The sequence below is a fragment of the Pteropus alecto genome, unplaced genomic scaffold (assembly GCF_000325575.1).
Source record: "Pteropus alecto unplaced genomic scaffold, ASM32557v1 scaffold195, whole genome shotgun sequence".
In the NCBI taxonomy this organism is placed as follows: domain Eukaryota; kingdom Metazoa; phylum Chordata; class Mammalia; order Chiroptera; family Pteropodidae; genus Pteropus; species Pteropus alecto.
In genome coordinates this window covers 4,847,097-4,871,297 of record NW_006438073.1, presented here as the reverse complement: position 1 = coordinate 4,871,297, position 24,201 = coordinate 4,847,097, and the positions used below count along the sequence as shown (strand labels likewise).

At 42.3% G+C, this 24,201-nt stretch overlaps 1 pseudogene; it reads right to left on the bottom strand.

Annotated features, from left to right (window-relative positions):
- Nucleotides 1-8,748: 8,748 nt before the first annotated feature.
- On the bottom strand, nucleotides 8,749-8,917 carry LOC112482338 (annotated as a pseudogene).
- Nucleotides 8,918-24,201: the final 15,284 nt, after the last annotated feature.

Genomic DNA, 24,201 nt, shown 5'->3' with positions numbered 1-24,201 from the left:
CTTCCGGTAGTTTATCACCCAGTGGTCTTTATTTATGCACATTTTGCACAAAGTTAATGCCATTTGTCATTAAAAAAATATAACTTGATTGCTAATTGAGAATTGCTTTATTATGAGAAGGAAATAGTGTGCATCTGAATTTTTTGCAAGAAGAAATATAAAGACTTATGTGAAATTTTATTTTCAAACATAGAAATGTGTGTTGCATTAGTCATCAAAATGGATAAATTCGGGCCTAGTCGAAGACATCGGCGGTGTGCGTGAGGCACCGATCGCTGGCCAGGCTCTCGCCCTCTGCTTTCGGGCCCGTTCTGAGCGGCCCTCCTAGGACCACCGGGCCCAGTCAGGTGCTGCCTTCCCAGTAATAAGAGGCAAAGCCGTTTCTAGATGCGGTCCGCGGTGCACCTCCCACGGGAACATTCGTTTTCAAAGACTTGTTTTTGAGTTACTCTATCCATTTCAATGCTTTTTTTTTTTTTTTAAGAAAATTTTCAGTCACTATAGGACCTTTATTGTTGAGTTTTTTTCAATAAAGGGAAAACTATACCCATAAAACAGCAACACAGCATGTCAGATTACATTCCTGTTCAGTCTTTGCAAACGGAGCTGTTTCCATGTAGCACAGAGAGAGCCTTGTGCATTTGGCTCAACACTGCCTTGTGGTCCACGTTTCAGCATCTTCCTCATTGTCTTTAATTTTATCAATTGGACATGTCCTAATTTATTTTACAGTTCTATTACTGAATATTACATTTGTTTCTAATTGTTTGTTACAAGTAATGCTGTGTTGAGCAACCCACATAGGCTTTACCTTCTATTGGAATATTTTCTCCATAAAGGTTTTCTCTTAAACCTATTAGGTAACAGGATGTTTTCCCAAGTTTATATTTTTTAAATATCCCCCCCCCCACTGTACTTTGTTTTTTTTTTTATGGAAAAATGGAGTAACTTAGCAATTTCAATATTGAAGACTGACGTTTAAAAAAGCATTAAATTCCAGACACTTTTCTTTTAGAATTCAATTGGAATAGCTGTTAGGTTTTCTGAAGAGTGTCGATGAGAATGATGATAACTGTGTGTGTGTATATGTTTATGCTTATGGATTGAAAGTACTTCAGAGACTTTGATGGTTTTTGTACATTGTGTAAAAATGACTTTCATGGAGTGCACATGGGAGCCATGTGATTACTGCTTACATATATAATATATATGCCTCTTTACTTATACACAAGGCAATGAACCCTTTAAACAGACCATCTAGAAAAGTGGGACCTTTTGAAAGATGGGCTTTTGATGGGTAGTCTGCTAGATCATGGTACGTATGGAACTAACAAAGCTATGCAGACACTACTGATTTATATAAGGCTTTTTGATTCTTATTAAGCTTTAAGATTTCAAAAAAAATCAACATAGAAATTTCTGTGGGCCCGCATTTTTGCTTTGGCTTTGTGTTGAGGGACCGAGGGAAAGCTCACCTTTCTCATTAAGGTTTTGCTTTTTCCTCCCTGTCAGATAGATTTTAAGAGACTAAGATAATTTAAAGTTTTCAATCATTTGGAGGAAAATAAGATTCTGTTTAACTCTATCTTTCATAATAGAAAAGAAACAGTAAAGATAAAAATAGCCATTTCTTCTGAAAAGAACATATTGTTTGTCCACGGAGGATGTTTGCGACAGTGCCCTTTTGAGCCTAGATGTGCTTCGCAAACCTTAGCATGAGCATGGTTAGCACTCGGAGGAGCAGGACACAGAACACCATGTCCATGAAATGGCATCTGTTGCTCGAACTGCCGTGGAATAATTCCACTTCGATGCTGGGAAATTACAGCTTTATTGCACACTTCAAACTCGGGATCTTAAAAGGAGATTTGAATTTCTGTCAAGTACCTTTAAAAAAGTAACATCCAAATCATAAAATTAAGATTGATGTCTGTTGGGGACATATCTAAGACTAGGTATAAATACAAATTTTATTTCCTGTTTTAATTACAGAGGTACTTAAACTACTGTTTGGAAAAGTTATTAGATAACTTTTATAAATTACCATCTCTCATTTTCAGCCATACCCTGATGATCCAGCAAGCTAATGTCTTGTCTTCTAAAATATGCGTAGTACATATAAAAATCCTATAAGGTCCTGGATAGTTTTCACTTTATTATTCATTAAAGAAACATTTATTTTCCTATTGTAAGTGTGAAGTTTTTCGATTGTTAATAAAGGAATCTCTCAACCATCAAAAGAGGTCTGTGTTATGCGTGCGTGTCAAAACGTTAGTACTGCATGGCTTTATCACTTTTACTGTGGGAAAGGAATATTAGTTGAAATTTTACTCGTAAAACTCAGAAGGCATGTGAACTGTTTTCTCCAGTCACGTCTGCAGTAACATCATCTGATACTGTAATAGCGTAGCATTTTATATACTAAATTATAAAGTCATAACACCTGAGAACATTAACCAGACATAGAACTTGACTCCAGGAAAGAAGGTAACCGGACACTGAGCGCGAGCCGTGTTTTACACGAGGCTCTGGACTGGCGATGTTTTCTTCACTCTGGGGTTGGAAGTGCGGGCGTAGCCAGTGCGCTTCCCGGGCTGCTGCAGTTTTGAAAAAAGGAAGACGTCTCAGTTTAGTGTGAAGGGGAGAGAAGGAATGCTTTTGCGTTTCTGCCTCACGCCCGTCATTTTACTTTGGGTGTGTCCCATTGTGGCCCAGGTACTTCACGTGCCACTTGGTGACAATTCCATGTTTCTTTCTGCGCTCACTAAAGCGTTAGCTCTGGGAAGGCCCTGGCAGAAGGTTCTTGCTCCTTTGTGTGTCCCTGGTACCAAGCACGCATTCTGGGCCCATATTCAAATACTTTTATTAAATGACGTGATTTGATAGAGTCGTGTTACAAATGGGTATCGCCGAGGCTCAGAAGTTAACACACCAAAATCCACAGAGGTGTGTGACAGGTGCTGTGACTGCGGGGCCTTCACGTTTGCTCCTCTCCCTGCGGCTCGCCTTTGCACGGGGCGCAGAAAGATGGGGAACCGGGTTCTGGGAGGCCTGGGTCCTGGGCCTGGTGCTTTTCCTCAGGGCCTGTGTGCTGCTGGCCAGCACGCCTCATTTGGGCCCCATTCCTTTCAAGTAAAATGAATCGAGGGAAAATCTTAGGTGCCAACTCCGGCATTTTACGCATTTATTTGTGTATTGACTAAAATTATGGTGGAAAAATGCACACTGATGGCATTAAATGGTCATGTCGTTTACAAAAGGCTTCCAATTTATAGCCTTTACACAGTGTCCTCCAACCAATAGAATACTTGCTAGTAGTGTTCACAGTTGGCTCTGTCTTTGGGGCTCGGGGAGGGTGCCAGGACGCAAAACCCAAAAGAGCCTTCTTAGGTCCTAGTCCCCGCCAGTATGTAGGGGATGAGACCAGCAGCGTTTCATAATGCTACCTCTCGTTGGCTCACCGGGAGTGGCGTAGCACAGGCTGCAGAGCCAGGCTGTGGCAACACCCACTTCCAGGCCCTAATTTTCAATTGTGTAACAAACAAATTGCTTCTTTGATAACAAACCCCAAATACATAATGGCCCAAACACAGAACTTTTTCACCCATGCAAAGTGTACAGTGAGCGTTTCTGGTTAGCAGAGGGTTTTCCTCCAAGTGGAGATTCGAGATCCAGGCTCTTCCGTTCTCGCTGCTTTGCCACATGCCCAACGTGCCATCCAGGGAGCACTTGTCATCTCCAGTGAGCTGGTAGCGTGTCAGTGAGGCTGAGGACCTCTCCAGTAAGGAGTTTTGTGGGCCAGGAGCCAGGATGGTGCCTACGCTTCTGCTCCTTCACCGGTGACGACAACGCGCGTGGTGGCCAGGGAGGCTGGGACGTTCAGTTCGGCTCCCCTCCTGTGCCCAGGAAGAAGAAACAGGTTTTGGGAACAGCCAGTCTCTACACCGCTTTGGGACGTTGAGCAATTTGTTTGATGTGTCTGTGCCTCAGCTTCTTCAGCTAGCGATAACAGATCGTTGTGAGTTTTAGATGCCCTAATACGTCTGAGGTGTCTAGGACGGCATCTGGCATGTAGTCAGCACCGTCAGGTGCAGCTATACTAGCAGTTTAATGTCTTCCTGATTTTTATCTTGTGTGATTCAGCCACCCCTCCCCGCAGGAAAGGCGTGGAGGACGCAGGTGCAGGGGCGGATTCAGCCAGCACTGCCCCTGGATGAAACGGCCCGTTGTGGGACCCTCTGCTTGCTTTGGAGTTCTTTGCACGATGGTGTGAGATATTCTGAAAGAATGCCGTTATAAGTTGGGGGGGAAAAGCTTCATTTGGGAAAAAGCTGAAATCCCCTGCTTTTATAAAGTGGTTCCACCGTTGTTTAGGTTTACTTCCCGGTACATGTTTTAAATGGATCCTTTCATTTTCTTCCTAGTACTGAAGTATACAAATGTTTACGGAAACAACTTCTTCTAAAAAGCCTATTTCGATTTGGTTCAGGCTTTCTGTGAGAACGCCTGGGACGAGCCAAAAGTGAATGTGTCCCTCTTTGCAGAGAGAGCGGGTAGAAAGATGTGTGGCTTTATTTCTATTTTCGACACTGAGCCACCAAACTGTCAATTGGGATTTTTTGTTTGTTTGAACGTGAGAATTTTCAGACAACATGGGACATCTGGCTTACACACAGTGTGTACTTTGACCCATTTTCTCACTCCGGGCCTTCGCACCCTTCCCCCACAGAGTGATACCCCTTCTCCAGGCCTTTCTCTGTCAGCCGTGTCCCCTTTTCGTTTATGCACCAGCTTAGATCTTCTGGGAAAGGCCTCTTACATCGCGTGTTCCCTTCAGAGACAAACTCTTGATCAGTGCTATGCTCACGGGGCTTTCTCCCCTCCCCTCCGCCGGTCACACTGCCACCTTTGGGGACCCGCCCCACGCCTCCAAGGACCCAGCGCCCCACATCCAGTGGTGGACGTGTGTAGCTGTGTGTGACAAGTTCTTCACAAACCCATCCCTCTGGCGATACTCCGTGGTCTTGGATGGGCTGATCGAAGCTCTTCTCTCAAATTTTTAAGACCAGAATTTTGAGGCAGTTGGTTCCTCTCTTTATCACTGAAAACTATTAAGTGCTTTCCTTTGTTTAAACCAATGGTTCTCAGTATTTCTGTGCCTTAGCTCATTAAATGCTACTCCTTGCTCCCATAACCTGCTGATCTTGATCACGTAGCTCTCCTAGAAGCAGTGATTCTAGGACACAGACATCTTCTCTTCCATGTCTCTGCCACCTTCAACAAATCGCTTCCAGAATCATAGCACTCATGCCCAGCAAGCCAGCGGAAGGGACACCAGAAAGTTAAGGCTTACCCACTTCCTAAGCACCTCTGGTCACAGTACAGAGCTCACGCTGTGGCCCCATGAAGATGTAAGCGGGGCTAAGGAAAGCAGTGCCTGGTTGGGCGGCCACCTCTGACGACATCTCCGCACTCTGCAAGGGAAGCCCGGACCCTCGGTGGGCAGAGGCCATCGCGGCCCCAGGCGCTGAGCGGCACGAGCAGGAAGTACCATGGCAAGCAGCCCTGCACAGGGGTAACATGATACACGTGCACCTGCTCCAGTCCACGCTTCTCTGGGCTGGTCCCTCTCCATCACTGGGCTCCGATCATGGTTTTCAACCCTGGATGTGCACTACGGTCGCCTGGGAAACTTTTGAAATACACCTGTGCCCAGACCTGGGCATCGTTTCCTGTGCAAAGTTTCCCTAAGGTGACTCGAATGTGCTGCCAGGGTTGAGTATAGAGTAGATTCACTAAGCTCAAAAATCCTCTGTGCTCCACCTCTCCGCCCCTTCCCCCAACCCCTGGCAACCACTGATCCTTCTACTGCCTCCAGAGTTTTATCTTTTCCAGAATGCCATAGAGTGGGAATCATACGGTATGTCAGATGGGCTTCATTCACTTAGTAATATGCATTTCATATTTTCATGGCTTGATAGCTCATTTCTTTAGCATTGAATAATAATAGTCCATTGTCTGGACATTTGATACGTTCAAGTTTTGGCAATTATGATTAAAACTGCTGTAAACATCTTCATGCAGGTTTTTGTGTGGACATACATTTTAGCTAATTTCAGTAAATACCAAGGTTAGCGATTGCTGGATATAGTGAGAGTATGTTTAGTTTTGTAGAAACAGAGTTAACAAATGAACAACAAATAACTCGTAGGTGGTTAAATGTTTACCACCAGCATAGGGACACTTACCAATAGCCAGCGCCTCTGCATGTGATTGGCAAGCTGTGCCCTACAAGGGTGTCAGACTAGGAAGGTAAGAGCTGGGCTGCAACCCTGTCCCAAATGTCTTCTGCCCTGCTGTGGCGTGGCGTCTGCTTAAATCCCACAGAGCTGCCCTGCGAACTGGCTTAGACCTCGCTAGCAGTCTTCTCTAGGTTCCTGGCATGGTGTCTTATGCTTGGGGCCAGTTTTCCCATTTCTTCTCTGTCATAGAAGAGTCATCTTCTCCAAGGCTTCTGGGAGTGGGGTGGGAAGTGGAAATTTATTGCGCCTTTATCGTGCCCCATAAATTTATGCCTTCCTCTCAAACTCCTCATTCTAGAGTGTGCCCTGGGCTCCTCTGAAGCTCAGAGCCATCCATCCGCCCTCTGCCCTTTGTCTCAGATTTCACTCGTATGCAGCGTCAAGGTTAAAGGGCCCGTTTCCCACGCTCTCCAGCAGACTTTAGAGGTCAATCCCAGTAAAGCCCTGTTCTTCCCCATCAGGAGGAAACCGCAGGTTTGTCTTTTTTTCTATGACTCTAAATATATTTGCTCTAAAACCAGTAGGTGGCAGTGTTTCTACACGTTTCTGCCTTAGACGCTGCCATCGTGTAGTTAGTTGGAAGGTCTGGGCATCACAGACCCTGTGCAAACTGTGACAGGGAGCAGCTTCTTTGTATCTCCGATACGCTTGGGCTGGGTCGTTAGCCTACATGCTAGTCTTGTGAAGGTTCCGACAGGAGACTTCGAAATGCGCCGGAGGTTTCTGCGGTCTGCCGAATTCAGTTCGCCACGATCGGTGCTCCTGTTTGTTTCTTAAGCATCGTCCCCCCCGCCCTGCCCCCAAATTATTATTTACTTTAGGCAAGAGCTCGTTTCATTTCTTTCTTTCAAATCCTTTGTCCTGACTTATGTAGGTGATGCGACTGCCATCCTCGGTTTTCAGCCGTTTTAAAGAGCACCCCAATCGCGGTTGAGGAAGAGGGCGTGTGGGTGTCAATCGTGATGTCACATATTGATTTTACTTCCTCTACTTCCAGCCAAGGAGTTTCTTTCTTCCCACGAGAAGGCAATCAGATTGGTATAGGTTATAATTCTTATTTCTTTAGATATTTCATTTGTTCCTTCCACCTCTTTTTCTTCCTGGGAAAATCCACTTCCTCTATAAGGTTTGGCGTAATGGTGCCTGTTTTTGACACTTCAGGCCATACTGGTCTTTTTGTCTATATTCCCTGTTCTCTTCTCTGTCTGGTACTTACTGGTTTATGCTGTAACAATTCACTTCTAGATCTGTTCTCTCCACGAAGCTTTGAGTTTCTCCAGGGTGAGAATCAAGGCTTTATTCATTTTGTGTCCCTAAAACTTATCACAGGGCTTGACACCTAGCACATGCTCAGTTTAAAAAAGGGGATACTTAATAGATCTTTCCCATAATTATATTTTTGTCACATGTTAGTTTAGCATTTTTCTCAGTCTAGATGGCAGATGTCCTTAGTTGTGGAAAATGGAATAGAAAGCATTATCCCATATACTGATGACATGGTTTTACTATGGAGCTGTCTTGATAGACATCTAATTATTTATTATCAGAGAGCATAACAAAAGATATGCTCTTTGAAAACCCGGACGGTCATTTTAAAGGCTCATTGCTAACCACATTACATAGTTCAATTCATTTAAGCTTCTTGAAAGTTAAAATGTTTCAAGACATTACTGGTCTTTCACTAAGATTTTTTTTCAAATGGCTACAAATAACATTTGGTGAGTAAGAGTCCTTTAAAAACACTTGCCTGGTGGGAATTATTGTGGGTATCCTTTATGGCCTCCAACTTGGACTTCAAGGGTCCATTTGTCTCTGTGTTGAAGTGGACCCAGAAATGTCCTCTGGAGAAGACAATGGCCCTGCCTCCCGCAATCCCCCGGGGTGTTTCCTTGTGGAGTGAGTGGCCTTCTGTTTATGCGCGTTCTAGTTTATTCTACAAACTACACCTCAACCCAGGTGACCGTGAAGGAGTGTGAACGGGCCAGTAATTTGCAGTATATGATTTGCACTTCAGATGGTTTTCAGAGTATCATCTCAAACTCTCTGCTGACCAATATTTCTGCTTGTGTTATGATTATGAGTATGACAAAGGGGGTGCAGTCCATCTGCTCTCTAGAGTTTGCTGGTTCCCCTAAAAAATCACGCTTGGACTAGGCAGCCCATTGATTGCTGCCCACGTGCCCTGCATTCTTTTAGTCTGTGTAGACCACCATTTACTGAACAGGTGAGCAGTGTGTGACACTGGTTGAGAGTGTAGGCTCTCAAATGTGTTTTTCTCATTTGAACCCTGCTCTAATCCTGGCTGTTCTTCTTGCTACCTGTGTGGTCATTGGCGGATTACCTGATCTTTGTTTTTTTTTTAGGCGTGACAACTCTTGGTTGACCTCACAGATTGCAAGGACTTTGTCAGTTTACAATTCTTTATTTTTATTTTTATTTTTTTTTACGCTTACAGCACCTGGTCTTCCTAGGTGGTCTCCCATTCAAGTACTAACCAGGCCTGACCCTGCTTAGGTTCCGAGATCAGACGGGATCAAGTACTAACCAGGCCCGACCCTGCTTAGCTTCCGAGATCAGACGGGATCGGGCTTGTTCAGGGTGGAAAGGCCGTAGACCTGATCTTTGTTTTAAAAATCAGCGTTGTGTCCTCAGAACCCACTACACTGGATGCTTGATAAATATTGGTTGGATGATTGAATACATTGAATTGGTGCGATAATTTCTACTTTCTTTACTGCAATGCTGCTAGAGCCATGTATTATGAAACCTCTGTTCAGAGAGCTATAGGCAATATTATTGGATAAAAATCTATTTAAGAATACATTGCGAGATGAATTTTATGCCAGCCAGATGTGGGCCCTGGGGCACAGCTTTTGCCAGGATTTAGCAATTGTCTGAAATGATCCCGCTCTGCCCATTTGCTGGAAAATCAGAAAAGAAGATTTTAGAGGCATGGTAAGATTCATCAGAAAACCTGTTTTGTGTGTGTGTGTAAATGATAGAATTTAGGAGACTCAGTTGAATGTTTTTTTTTTTTAACTTAAATGATTTTTATCATATTTAATATGAATATGTAAAAATACAAACCTACCTACGAACTCTGATTTTATAGATCTTATACAACTATAAAATTCTTTAATGCAAACACAAGTGTGAGACACAATCCAAGTGGACAGCGGCAGTGAAACTGAACCCCCTGACCCCCTCAGGTAAACCTCTTACTCCCCAGCTTCTGTGTTTTTCTTGACAGGCTTCCACGCCATTCCCTGAGGCAATCCAATTCTCCTAACATTGTCCTTTAATCAAAATATTGCAAAATATATATTCCTCTTGCCATCTGCAATGCAATATACCTTTTACCTTTACTGGGTTAAAAATGCCTTATTCATCTGAGTTCATTTCTGCTTAGCTCACCAAACTTAAAGTGCAGTTACCCGATGACCATGTTAAACGCACCGCAAGCAAAATTGTCTTGCTGTCCTCAGACATAAAGCAGACTTCCTTCCAAATGGCCCAGGGAGCATTTATATTAAGATTTTCTTGCATTACTACTGAAATGAAAAAAAACACTTTACTAATTTGTGTAGAAAAACTTGAGAGTATCCAAAAATATATCAAAGGACTGTAGCTTAAAAACGTTAGGATAAGTAGTTACTTATTGCCTATTCATTCAGACCCAGATAATCAATTTGGTATTTTTAATGCGTGTGTGCGTGCGTATGTTAGATGTGTGTTAGAGACAGAGGAATTATTCTTTAAATGTAATTGTTTCTTTTAAATTGTGATGAGTATGTAATCTCTTCTAGAGATCTTTGAGGAGAATCAGGCTGTGTGTTTGCCTCTGGTTATTTTAAAAAATTTTAACATTAAGTTGAACTTTAGATGAAAGATACTATGTAGTTCTGGTAAATAAATACAAGAATTTGAGAATGCATGTGTTGGGCAAATGCCAAGATTATTGCTTTTTATTTTCCATTTAAGTCAAATATTTAAAAATTTTCTTTGGTTATGGTGTTTACCGTTTTGTTATATTTTAGACTATTAGATAGTTTATCTAAAACTTACTGATGTTTGTTTAGATTTGTTTAGATTGTTTAGATCTGTTTTCAGTCTTCAGTAATTGCCACTAGGCAAACTTCAGTTAAAATGTCGTTATTTTTTTTCTTGACTTTACACTAATGTTTCTAAAGTGCTTTATGAATTCTTCAAATATACAATATATACTTTGCTATTGCCAGAGAATGTATTTGTCTTAAATTTGAGTTTTCGAACTCTAACATCTGTGAACATTTGAAATAGATTTGTTTCAAAATCAAATTGTAAAATTAATGTGGAATCTACATCTTGAAAATGTATGAGAGCTTCAATATTTAGATGACCACATTAACACAATTTCAAATTCGATTTCATGTTTTATTTTCTAGTTCTATTTAATCAGCAATTCTAGTAGCTTATAAATAAAATACATATGTATTAATTAGTAAAATACACAAACGTTAATATTTAGTTTTTAAATTTAATTCTGACCTTGATAAAGACCAAAACTGTATTATAGTTAGACCGTGAAATAAAAACTTTAACATATAACATGAATTTCTATTTCATATTCCAAATCTATGACTATTCGAAGACGCCGTTATTATTTGATAATTTTTAGTTTTCAACCAGATATTTGGCATTGTGTAGGCCTGGCTATGGTGTAACATAGCTAACAGACATATTTACTCATGTGGCATGTTTGCCAGTGTGATATCCTCAGTGTCAGGCCTGTTTACTATAAATTTTGATCACTATTTTTATTAGGCTCCTAATGGTTATTAGGATGACTTTTAAAACCTTATCCTAAAACTTCACTTCAAAGCATTTAAGCTTCACCGCCACAGAGAGATTCCATTGAAGTAATTTTGATAAATTGTCATTATATGCCCCAAACACTGATTTTTCTTCCCTCTTAGTTAAGATCATGCTGTTGGCTGTATTTACGTGTGTGTGTACTTCCAGTTATACAATATTTATTTTGTACGTCACTATTTAATCTGTCGGCATATTGCAGGATATGCAAGTAAAACGTAAACATCATGTTAGAAGTTTCAATTTGCGTTTTACATTTTTCGAGGTGTTTCTACGGGTATATAGACAAACACATACACTCAGCTGAACATTTAGTGACAAGCGTGTTGAGTCATGAGACTGAAGTTTGGTTCCAATTAAGAATGGATCGGTTAGGATGTTTTAGTCGCCGAAAGAGTCCCAACTCACACTGGCCTAACTGATGAAGGCATTGAAGGGCTCATGTAACAGAAGTCTGAGGATGCGGAGGACTTCAGGGCTGATGGATTCGGTGGCTCGGTGTGGTCTGCAAGGGTCCAGGTGTTTTCTGTCTGTTTGATCTGACATTCACAGTACCAGCTTCACGCAAAGGCTCGTCTTCTGGGTAGTTGTGGTTTGGCTGCCACTCAGTCAGGGCTTCATGCTTCTCTGTTCACCTCCAGCAGCAGAGAGGAATGTCTTGGATTCTCCAAAAAGTGAAAAACCCAGAACCCCAAATTTCTCGCATCGCTTTGGTTTACAACTGAGCCACTTGCCTGTTTCTGAACCAGTCTGTTCGCCGATGGGCTTACGCCTGGGTTCCTAAACTAAGCTCTGCTAAGAGGGTCGGATTACAATTGCTCAGTGTAGACCAGTTGGAGCCCTCCCTGGGGCAGGCACCATCCATCAAAGTCCACTGCTGCAACACTCGAGGAGAGTTTTCCAGAATATTTGCCACGGGATGGGCAGGACGGGAGAGAAGACAGGTGAGACATGAATACTACTCCTTGGCAAAAGGCACAAACCCAATCCAACCCCCAGGCTTTCTCTTCAAAGAGCAAGTGGCGGCTTTGGGCAGAGATGTTGCGAACCTAATCTCGTGGGGCCGAGTTCCGAGACAAGAACCCAGTCACTGTGGTTGGGAGAACCAGAGTGGGGGTGAGGGATTTTTGTCCCTAAAAGTGCTGGGGAAAGAATGTGGTGGGACACGGGACACCTCAGATGGGAGCATTGATCTTGGTTCTAGAAACCCGAGGATATTGAACAAGAAACCGCCTTCCTATGAAATGGATGGGATATGACATCGGAGCTTCGTCTCCTCCTGCCTTGCTCTAGAATGGGTTGCAGAGTGGGGCTGAAGATGCTGGTGGGGTTATGTGGCCCCACCAGTTGTCCGTAAGTTGGCTGTATTTATGGACATAGGCAGGGGATTACTCTGACCAGAACATGCTGATTAAATTAAGAAGCAATGAAGAAATTCAGCTAATGAGATGGGTTGCATTGAAGATATTATGCAGTGGGATGTTACAATGGGACTTTTTTAGTTTCGGTTTCATCAATGGCCCTAAAGCCAAAAACAAAACCCGGGTGCCGAGTGCCCCCATGTTGTGAAGTGGGGTGGGGACCGCGCATGTGGGACTTGAAGGGGACTGGTCCCAGATCAGTTCTGGAAGCGTCTCCCACCTCCAGCCTCAACAAGAAGTGAAGTGCAAGTCATGATGCAGAGGAGTTTTCCGGAGAAAGCGGTGGGATTGCTGTGGCATTTCCCCCTCATTCAGGAAAGGGTGGGACTAATGTCCCCACCTCGAACCAGGTGACAGAGGGGGTGAATTAGGTTCCTGGGCTGCTGTAACAAAATACCACACGCTGGGTGGCTTGAAGCAGCAGATACTTATTGTCATTGCTCTGGCCAGTAAGTCAGTGCGGAGCGAGGGGCGTACTCAACGGCAGGGCGAAGGTGTGTGTTTCCAGGAACCAGAAGTGAAACATGCTGACAAGAAGCCCACCCGAGGTCTCCTTAAAAGGGATCCCTGTGTAGATGACACCTGCAGAGACGCCGTGGTCCTCAAACAGTGGATGGCTCTCGGTGTTTTTTGTGAGGGATTGAAACCCCTTTTTTAAAATCACTGACTAATAGTCTACTGTACAGATGTGCCAAAGTTTGTGGCTCCTTTCACCTGTTGAAGAACATCTTGGTGGTGTACACATCCGCGAGCGTTCAAGTGCAGGCATTTGTCTAGACACACAAGTTTTCAAGTCAATTGGTGAACTACCTGAGAGTGTGTTCCTGGGTCATATGGTAAGACTGTGTTTACCTTCGTAAGACACTGCTGAACTGTCTTCCAAGCGTCTGCACCGTTTTGCATGTCCAGCAGCAACGAATGAGAGTTCCTGTTGCTCCACGTCCTTGTCAGCATTTGGTGATTGTCAGCGTTTTGGAATTTGGCCATTCTAATAAGTACATAGTGGGTCTCTCACTGTTGATTTAATTATCTATTTCCTAATTATGAATGATGTTGAGCATCTTTTCATATGCTTATTTACCATTTCTGTATCTACTTTGGTAAAGTGGCTGTTCAGATCTTTTGCACAGCTTTTAATTGATTTGTTTTCTTATTTTTGAGTTTTAAAAGTTCTTTTTTTATTTTGGGTTCAAGTTCTTTCTCAGATATATGTTTTGCAAATATTTTCTCACCGTCCGTGGCTTGTTTTTTTCATTCTCTTAACAGCGTCTTTTCCAGATCTGGAGTTTTTAAAATTTAAATGAAGTCCAATTTATCAATTTTTATTTTATAGATTATACTTTTTGGTGTTGTATCTAAAGAGTCATTGCCAAATCTAACGTCACATAGATTTTATGCTATATTTTCTTCTAGAAGCTTTGTAGTTTTGTACTTTACATTTAGGTCTATAATCTGTTTTGAGTTAACTTTGGTGAAGAATTTAATTTTAAATAATTACTTGTTATAGTAATTCTTTTGTAGCATGGTGTGACTAATTTGGGTTAATCTGTGATCTTTTCCTCCATTACTCAAGCCACTTAGGAGTTCATGGTACATATATATTTTGTTGTTATCAGTTTTCACTCTAAGGCTGTTGCATTTTTCTTCTCGTTCTACTTCAGATTGTATTTTTTCTCACCAGCTCAGCTGGGGCCAATGCTCTTTCAGGATGGTTGTATTTATTAAGTTTAAATGGATTCTTTTAGTCAATATCTCATTAACTGGCATCTTGTAGAGTTAATTCTAGAATTAGAGAATATTGGGAAGGGATTATCTGCTTTTAAACTGACATATTCAGGTAAAATAAAATTCAGGGCTGTAGTCCAGCCCTGAGCCTTGTCTACCACAGCAGGACCCTTTTAAATTTGCACATGGTAACCTAGAGACTCCTCTAGGAGGCCTTCGTCCTGACGGCTCTGCCTGCTCATGCTTGGGTCTGAGCTGACAATGGTAAAGGGTTCAGATTAAATAAGAGTTGGATGATGACCAGCTCAGCCTGGCAGGCATCTGATTCCCAGAGAGCACTGCATCATTGCTGGAATAAATTAGAAATATGGGTCATTCTAAGGACACTTGAGTTCTTCTATAACTGGAGACCTATTGGTCCTGCTCCCCCAGGTAGATAGTGTCCTGGAATGAAGCGGTGGTGTGGGAGTGAAGCTACACCCTTGGTGACACCAATCGTCACTGTTTTTGTGATAGCTGATGCTCTAGAGGTTATTGGCTGAAAGTCAAGGCCAGTAAAAACTGATGTGTGCATTATTCTATCTACTGGAAATTAGTTATATTACCCTAAATTGAAACCCTTTTGTTTGCCTTCTGGAACCATCTGATCCTCAAAGTCCCAAAGGAAAACTGGAGAGAGGAAAAAAAATGAGAGGCAAGTGAAGAACTTGCAAATTTATTTCCCCCCGCCCCCAAACACTGACTCTGTGTTGGACTGTGGAAATGAATTAGTAATGAACCTGTTTATATGCAGTCATATATCGCTAAACAATGTAGATATGTTCAGAGAAACGCATCCTTAGGTGATTTCGTCATCGTGTGAACATCACAGAGTGCACTCATGCAAACCTCGATGGTCTGGCCCACTACACGCCTAGGCTCTGTGGCATGGCCTATTGCTCCTGGGCTACCAACCTGCATGGCATGTTACTGCACTGACTGCTGTAGGCAATTTGTAACACAACAGATAATATTTGTGTATCTAAACATAGAAAAGGCACAGTAAAAAAGCAGTATAAAAGATAAAGTGTGTGTGTGTGTATGTGTGTGTGTGTATGTGTGTGTGTGTGTGTACACACGTGCACAGGGCCGGGCGGGAGCAGGCTCCCAGGCTCCCAGGCTCCCAGGCTCCCAGGCTCCCCTCCTGCTCCGCCCACTCCTCTAGCTCCTTCACCAACCCTGGGGCCCAGCAGAGGGCGACCAAAGGACAGGTGTACAGAACGCTGAGGCTCGTCTGTTTAACCCACCCAGAGCTGGCAGTACATTCAGCTTCATAGTCCGGTCCAGCTTTCCCTTTCAACGTTGAAAACAAACGTTTTGCTTATACTTCATTACAACATTATGGGACCACCATCGTATGTATGATCTGTCTTTGACCAAAACGTTGTTATGAGGCACACGATTGCATACACTTTCTCAGCGATAGAAAATCCGTCAATAAATGTTGGCCTCAATAAATAAATATGAAACAAACATTTAAAGACAATCCTTTTGACAATGATGGGTGCGCACGGACATTTGTAATTTTGTGTTGTAAATGATAGAATGATGAAAAGGTTAATGTCCCTCTCCTTGGAATAAGGAGCCAGGGCTGGTTAGCTCTGCGGGCCATGGCAGGGCACGGGTGAGGTCAAAGCTGTGGGCTCCACCTCTGTGTGGCTGTGGGCTCTGCTCCATCCCACACCCACATCGAGCCACTCCAAGGGCCACGGGGTGACGAGTGTGGGTATGCTGGCACCGGCCCAGCTCCCTGACTAGGGAGCATCTCCAACTTTCAGCTGTAACAAGGGCGGGTCGGTGAGGTAATTGTCACATGAGACCAGCAAGCTTGATACCACAGACTGACAAAATTGTCTTTGCTGTTTTCTACGAATGGAAAAAGTTGGATTGTTTATTTTCTTGTGGAAAGGCTATTTAGTTCTGCTGGTGAGGATGAAAACTCCCCTAGTTTTACTCGATCAAACATGATGCCAAGGCCTGTTGCTAATACCTTGTGCTAAGACTCTAAGACTTATCGCCTGTCAGGGCTGAGCAGTGTGGTGGCCACGGTCACAAACATGCGATGAAATGGGCCTAGTCACACAGAAGGGCAGAGTGCAGCAGGAAGAGAGGAACGTCTGTCAAGATTCCGAAGAGGCAATGTCGATCAGCGAGTAGTAGAAGTCAGAGCTGTAACAGAACGGCCTTTTCCTTCTTATTTTCTGAGCCCCCAGTTCTGGCCCCATCTCCTTGCTCAGCATGGTGGGAAAGTGAGTTACTTAAAATTGGGAACTCGTGAAGGCAGTCTAGATCTTTCAGGGAACACAAATGGCGCAAACTTACCAGACTCTTGCTCCTCTCCCCTTTTCCTCCCCACCAAATAAAATCCCTGGGTTGGAAGATAAACATGTTTTCAATTTTATTGGATAGTGACGACCTGCTCTCTAAGGCAATTGTTCAAAATTTACCCTTGGGATCGTATGAGAATCATTTCTCCATATCCTTCTCAACTCTTGGTATTTTCACATCTTAAATCTTTGCTGGTCTGCTGAGTGAGAAGTACTATTTTTGATTTGCACTTCCCTACCAGAGGAGTTGAGCATTTTTTTATTTGTTTGTTCACTGTTTGGATTCCTCCCTCTGAGGATTGCCTAGTCATTGTCAGTTTTTTAAAAGTATATTTTTGGATAGTAATCCTTTGTTCTGAGGGCATAGACCTTTCCCCAGCCTCTGTCTTCTCTTTTAATTCTGTTTATAGTATCTTTTGAAAAATTGAAGTTTCATATTTGACAAAATCAAACATTGATATTCTCTTTTATTATTTATGCTTTTTGCATCTTATTTAAGAGATCCTTAACTATCTCTATGTCATAAGTATATTCTCTTATACTATATACTAATAATTTTAAGCCATTTTTCTTTTTTCCATGTCTGGTTTTAGATCAGTCTGGTATTGATTTGTGGGGTATGCATCTAATTTAACTTCTCAATGTGAAAAGACAACTGCTCAAATACTATTTATAGGTTCGTTCATCAGCTCTCCACTGGTTAGTAATGCCGTCTTCATCATACACCAATTTTACATATATTTATATATAGGTCAATTTCTGGGCTCTCTATTCTTATTCACTCATCTTTTATCAATTCTTCACCAACACCAAACTGTTTTTTAAACAGGTTTTATTGAAGTATAATTAACACACAATACATTGCATGTATTTAATTCTCAATGTCATTTGACTTATACACTTGCGAAACCGTCACTGTACTCAGCGACTATGCCATCTCCTGTGGCAATCCCTCCTCTGACTCATCATTCACAGGCACCCTCTGATCTGCTTTCCATTGTCAGAGAATAGTCTGCATTTTCTAGAAATTTATATTAGCGGAGTCACACCGTGTGTGTACTTTTTCATATAATTGATTTTATTTAGCAGAATCATTTTCAGATTCCTCTATGTTGTACATATCAAGAGTTCATTTCATTTTATTACTGAACAGTATTCCACTGTATGGTTATGACAATTTGTTGATCCATTCAAAAACATGATATATAATTAAAATATATATTAAAAATATATATCCTATATATCTCTAATTTTAATTTTCGAACAATGTCTAAAGTTAGTAAGTATCCTTTTTCTACTCCTCAACATGACAGTGACCTTAGAAATGCTTCAATTTCCTTATGAGTTGGCTTATCATCTTCCATTGTTATCTACTATTTTAGTCCCACCTTTGTAATCTCAGAAATGAGTTATCTTTATTTCTGAGCTGAGTTCTTATTTAGATTCTTCATCTTAAGTTGTTTTAAACTCATCATTGCTTTAAACAGTCTTCTTCCTTCTGGGCTCAATTTTCTTCTTGCTGAATAGCAGGAAATTACTGTTGACTTTAAAAAAATAGACGGTCAGTCATTTCTCCAGCAAAACGGGTTTATTCAGAAACAACAAAAGATTTACAATTTGGGACATACAGCCTAAGGGCAAACCATCACCAAGGCCGAGAAACAAGCGGGAAATGCTTTTTTATAGACTTGAGAGGGGCTGTTGTAAACGAAGATTCCATTGGAGGAGGCCGAAGGTACTAAGTGTGGTGGCTTCTCATTGGCTGGTTCTGGCGGGCTCCCATTGGCTGAGACGTTACTGAGCCAGAAGGAGCCTTTCCCCATCTCCCGCTGAGGTCGTCAGGTTGCACCGCTGTCCGTTGAGGGTCACGAGGAAAGTCTCTTGCCTGTTGTGGTCACAAGGTAGGTCTCTTCCTGTGGGGTCAGCTTCTGCTCCTGGCTCCATTTGAAATGAGGTTTTTGTTGATTAATTTTCTCATTGCTTATGTTGGGCCAGGCTCTGCTCTAAGTGCAGTCGCTAATTGGCTCCTTTGATCTGGATGGAGCGCCAGGTGCTCGGTGCTTGCCCAAGGCCACCCCTCCTGTGCCTCCTCGTTTACAAAGCGTCTGGATGATTTTCTGCTCGCTCTCTGCAGTTTCCTTCCTCGCCTTTCTGCCAGAACTTTCCCTTTCTTGCTTTTGAGCTTTGCTATCTCTTCGCGAATAAGTCACATGCTTCAGGTTTCTGAGTGTTCTAAGCGGGAAGGGTGATGGGGAGGGATCTCCAGCAGAAGCCGGTATCCTCAGGGAGAACTCTGGCTGAGCGCTCGTGGTGGCAGAGGGACTTCCATGAAAGAGCTGCAGATTCTGTGACTTCGTTCTTGCTTCTGTATTTGAACATGCGAGCTCAGTTATAATGGAAACGAGTGAGAGTCTTATGGGGATCTAAGACTGGAATCAGTGATTCTCACAACTCACACAGTTTTCCTGGGGTGGTTTTTAGGAATAAGTATAATATTTGCTCAGGGAATATCACGTCTGGTCCTTATCACCCACAAATGAAGTGTAATTTAGTTTAATAGTAAGTGCTATCCAAAAAAAAAATTCAACTGAGTAAAATTTAAAGGTGTGATTGGCTTTAGACATAAATCAGGCACCATCAACTATAGAAGATAGAAAGGAACTCTTAAGAGCCATAAAAGGCAAGAGGCTTTATAGGCAGAAGGAGACATGAACAAGGAAGTTGTTCTAGGCAAAAAAGCGGATTGGTTATCGCACGGTTATTTTCCTTAGAGGGGATTGCAGGGGTTTGTCTGGCGGATTATCTAACTAATGCTGAACAGGCGCTTCCTGATTGACCGGCTTAAGACTCCATTTCTGGGAGCCAAAACTGTAATTAAGTCTCGGTTTGGTGACAGACTTAGCATAACTGACTACGTGTTGGCCTGCTGCCTTGTCTTAAACAGTGCTTATGAATACTGTTACTAAATATAGGAGCTGTCAATCCTGGAATATATCTGTACCCCAGCACCATCTCAGGAAGGGATTTGAATTGAGAGGCAGGGCATGTTTATTTACGTCCATCTTAGCCACTGCAATACCACGTTTGCTTTTGGTGTGTGTTTCTTCTGTAAAATAAGGCCAACGCTAGTATGCCGTTAAAATAGTGATATAAAAATTTCTCATGACTAAAGTCACTAGAATTTTAAGGAAGACATGTTAACACTTCTTTTTTTCTTTTTTAATTTTTCGATTATAGTTGATATTCACTATTATATTAATTTCAGGTGTATAGCACGGTGATTAGGCATTTATATAACTTCCAAGGTGCTCCCTCCACCTGATACCACACATAGTTATTACGACGTTATTGACTATGTTCCCTATGTTGTGCTTTTACATCTCTGTGACTATTTTAGGCATGCTAACAATTTTAATTAAAAGATGGTAATTTAGGCTAAATGTAAGCCTACTGATTAAGAGCGAACATTGCTTTTATTTTACAGTACAGAAAGCTATTGAAAAATCAAAAGAACTAGTCATCTTAGTGGTTGAACTGTCTCTGATGCCAGAATATTTTCCATTTTGTTCTTGAGACATTCTGGCTCAAAGCTATCTACTACGTCTTCCTGATCTTAGAGTTTTCCTTTCTGGAAAGCACATCGTTTATCTTCTATACTAGTGTTATACTAATATCTACTTCTTAGGGTTGTTGGGATTTGATGAATTAATAAATATAACGTGCTTAGAACAATGCCTGGAATATAGTAAGTGCCATTTAAGAGTTTGCTATTATTATTGGGCATTACCTGGATATCAAGTGGTAAGAATACCTGAAAAAAAAAAAACAAACAAACGCTCTATTGAGGATCCAAACAATACGGCAAATCAAATTTTAGTATGTAGAAGAGGATGAAAAATAGATTACCTATCTTGACAAGTAGGAGAAAACATCTGAAAGCAATCAAAAGAGAGTTAACAAAGGACAATTGGGTAAATTATCTGTGAACAGTGGTCCAATCAAATATGTCATTATAACAAACTGGCTTTGGGCAAAGGGTTCACAGAAAGAGTGAGTAAGAAAGGAAGTGGGGATTGGAATAGGCCATAATGGATAAATCAAATCAGTTCTTATGGAACATGAGTCAATGATATGATCTAAATACTATAAAAGGCAAAAGCCACATTTGAACATGGTAACAAACCCGGCCTGAATAGCCGAACAGGCTTCATTATTCCATTTCCTTTGGCTCTTGCTGTGCCCTGTCTAAAAAAAGCCTATTCAGACTTTCTTTTTGTTACATTTCCAAAAATCACATGTTGCATAAAGTTGAGAGGCGTGCAGCAATCTTGACCCGGAGTTTGGAAAAAAAAGGAGGACCACGAAAAAAACTTATGATAAGCACCCTAACCAGCTTGAGGCTGACTTAACAACTTGTGGCTCATGTTTGTAAGAGACAGGCTTTGATTATTCTAATTAGCCCGGAACAGCGGAATAAGAAATCTCAGTGTAAAACTGCCAGCAAGGAGGATAAATATTGAACACTAGGAATAACCTAACCACAAGAATGAATTGGTCAGTGGGACCAGCAGCCGATGGAGGCTAGGAATAATGCCGGGAATATTGTGCGTTCAGAAAACTGCCTCTCAGTCTGGCGTTAGCATAAAAATGAGCTCAAAGGTGCCCTGGGAAAGTATGTGGTCAGCTAAGTCCAGCGAGAGCCTGTCGGTCCGCAGCATTTCTCTGGGTATAGACTTCCTTTACTGGTCCCCAAGCCAGGGACTGCTAGGGGAGCATGACAACCTTGTCGATGATTAAGCCAGATTCAGGAGGGGCTCATTGCAGGCACCCCGGCCATCTGATGCTGACTGACGGTGATTATTCCACTGCCCATGGTTTTCTTGCACATGCGGTGGAAATCTCTTTTGCTTTTCATCTCTATTATTTCCGTTTCATGAGAAAACCAAGGTGGGTCACTTTGACTACTGTTAACACGTGTGGTCTACACAAACTGAGAGAAAACAGGAAAAGCTGGAAACAAAATTAACGTTGGCCCATGAAAGGGGCTCGTCACACTGCACAGTGCCTGTCCTGCAGTCAGATCAGAGGTGACCTTCTCAGACACATCCTTCCTGACCTCTCTTGTTGAAGTGGACTTGCCCTCCACTCCAGATGGGGGATGGTATCTTAGCCAGGTGTCTCACAGGGCTCACTCCTCACCGTCTGTCTCCCTCACTGAGTGTAAAATCTCCGTGATAGTCCTGTCTTTTTAACCCATTTTCTGTTTGCCCCGAGAATACTCGCCGGCAGCACCTGTGGCTGCAGCATTTATCCTGAGATAACTTACGGATTATGGTCCTAACTTCACCCCCAAAGTTTGCCACGAAATATCTCCCTTTTGTTATTTTTTTCGCATCGCTCTAGTGTATCGATAGTCTTTGGAAACAAATGACATCATTCTATTTATAGCATTCTGGTTTTAGTAGTGGTATTTCCATGTACAAAATATGGTAATTCTCGATCGCTAAAAATGTCAAATCCTAGAAAACGTAGCATTTCTACATGTGATGTTAACATTGTTCTCGAACAGTTATTAGCCAGAGATTCATTTGATGAATCCGATTTATGTATACATTTCTGTTACGTTAGGATTAGAGACAAGGTCTGTTTAGAAATAACTCTAAGAACAGTTTTTATATTGTATTTCCACATTGTAAACCAGTCAGATTTATAGCCTCAAAGAGCATATGTATTGTAAAATTAAATTCACACTGGCAGCGAGCTACACTTTTTTTTTCTTCCTAAACAAGAAATGGGTTAAAAGCCTTATCAGCCAGTACCTAGAAGGGTGCCTGGTACTTAATAACTGTTTTTCTGAACAAACAAGAGGCAGCTTTCTAAGGTAGGATGGTTTGAGTGGCGAATAACCTGCATCTTTTAGAAAACGTCCCCCTGAAGCTCTATTAAGTTAGGGTGCAGACTGGAAAGGTCAAGTGTATGCGTATTTAAGATCATTAGGTAGGATTTGCCGGTGTTGGCAGGGTTCACCAAGATGTCTGGGAAAACCTGGGTTTTTGCTTCGGGTGATTGAAGATGTATCTAAAAGAGCAAGAGCACACGTTAGGATAGAAAACCGATTAGAGCAAAAGGCTGAAGTTAGAGAAACAGGCGGTCTCCCCGACAGCTTCAGACGCAGGGTGGTCAGATCACCGGTTTACCTGGGGACAGTCCCGGCGTAATTCCGACGGTGCTTTTCATTTCCTCGGCAGACCCCGAAGTGCATGTTAAGTTACGTGGTCGTCCTGTCTGTGGGGTTCTGTTCACCGCTTTTCACTCATACAGGAGCCACGGTGTCTCTTGAGGTGACTGACGGTGGACTCTGTGTGAGCAGAGGCAGGGAGTGGTTGTAATTCTGCAGTTCATCAGTTCTGTAGGAAAATCGTACATATTTCTTGACATTCGTAGTGTGATTCTCGTAAGGTTTTGCCCATCAGATGGTCTTTGTGTTTCCTAATTATCCACGCCTGAGGACGTTTGGAGCCATGGCAATCGGGGTGATAGGTTCGGTGCAGCCATAGTTAGGCTATACTGTGCCACATGATCTTCAGACAGCACGACTGTGTCGCAATGTCTTCCCGAGATTTTTAGAAAAATGTCGTCGAGTTTGTTCATAGCCCTACTCTCTCTAGGGCCCAGGAGAACAGGTTCTTGGGGTGCTCTTTGCAGGGCAATCTGAGAGATAGGCCGTACTCATAACTATGCCTCCCTTTAACCTAAAAGAGTTTTTTCTTGACTCAAGCTTCTAAACACCGATTCCTTCTTGAAGACGAGTCTTTTTCCAGGAAGCTTTTGGTCCTTAGAGCAGAAAGGCCTCTGGGGAGCGCTCAAGCCATGCCCAGCTATGTCCACAGATGGCCAGCCCATGAAGTCTGGTAATGCGGCAACTATCTGACATATTCGACTGCTTTTAAGTGACCAATAATTAATGCCTGCCCTTAAAGGGCTGGGGAAGGTCACTGAGTGGTTCCAACAGGAGAGTATGTCACCACGTTACTCCGGAATGGTTAGATGATTAATTTCCCAAACCAGAATGGATGGTGTGGCCACGGGGAGACGGCTACATGCTTGCTAGACGTGAATGCCCTTGATTTCTTCTTCCGGAAAGCACGGTTTAGTCAATAAAAATCGGAGGCCCCGCTAACCTGAGGCAATGCGTCCCCTGCAGGTACAGGAGCGGGAGCACGTGCTGCCTTCATGCCCTGTGTCCATTGCAGTTTACCTGTGCATTGTACTAAGAGAAAAGGCATTGAATATAACATGCGATGTGTTGTAATGTGATACCCGTAAGTCGTTGTCTATGTTAATTCGCCTGTGTATCCATACCTGGTGGCCAAGATGTGAGGAGCTCCGATTTTTCCATTTTCCATAGTCCTTTTCACCATTATTCAAAATGTTTTCATGGTAGTCTCTTGGGTTGACATGCCATAATTTAATTTATTTTTTATACTTATTTAATTAAATTTTTTTTTTTTTTTTTTTTTTTTTTTAGCCGAGCAC